Source organism: Branchiostoma floridae, chromosome 7 (genome assembly GCF_000003815.2).
Source record: "Branchiostoma floridae strain S238N-H82 chromosome 7, Bfl_VNyyK, whole genome shotgun sequence".
Taxonomy (NCBI): Eukaryota; Metazoa; Chordata; class Leptocardii; order Amphioxiformes; family Branchiostomatidae; genus Branchiostoma; species Branchiostoma floridae.
The window spans coordinates 9,287,876-9,288,630 of record NC_049985.1 but is presented as its reverse complement, the minus strand read 5'-3'; positions in this window follow the sequence as shown (position 1 = coordinate 9,288,630).

The following is a 755-nucleotide window of genomic DNA, read 5'->3' as shown; positions in this document are numbered from 1 at the left end:
AATTTCCTCAGATTATGGTATGCATACGTAATGGTTACAGCATATCCAATGATGAATTTTACCAAGACAGCCACCACAGATTTGAGCTGCCTTTAACTATTACATTTTACATAATAGTTAAAGGCAGCTCAAATTTGACTTCTTGGTTCATTGTCTCTGGTTTCATTGCTAGTAATTTTTGCAATGTCCTTGGTAACAAGTTGGTTACATGTATTTCACACTATTCAAAATCAACGAAATGATAATAATATGTCTCCCTTCTAAAAAAAAGATAAAAGCAAACTGGACAACTTTAGAAGTATAACGACACTTATTGCAACTGCACCTGGCTTTCAACACATTTATTGCAACTGCACCTGGCTTTCAACAATTACATCACATTTGATGTACATTGGTGACCGTTCTTTATCAATAAACTGTACATGCAAATTCAATCAATATGAACCTTGCTGCATTGATAAGTTGATAGCTATGAAAGGCACCATAGGTGAGTAAACATAATTTCAGCTTCTCAACATCAGCACATGCTGACAAGTCAGGCTTTAACACCATGATAATAGTTTGATACCAGGATGCAGTCAAGTCAGTTTTAAACATCCCTCACCAATGTGGGGAACCTTTCCCCACCAGTTGTAAGTATGGAGTAGACAGTCCTGTATAGTGAGAGGAACTGTGGGTTCTTTCTGTCCATACCCTGTAGCAGGGGCAGGATTCTGTCCCCAACCAGTTTCTGAATGTGGATATGAAGCTGCAGT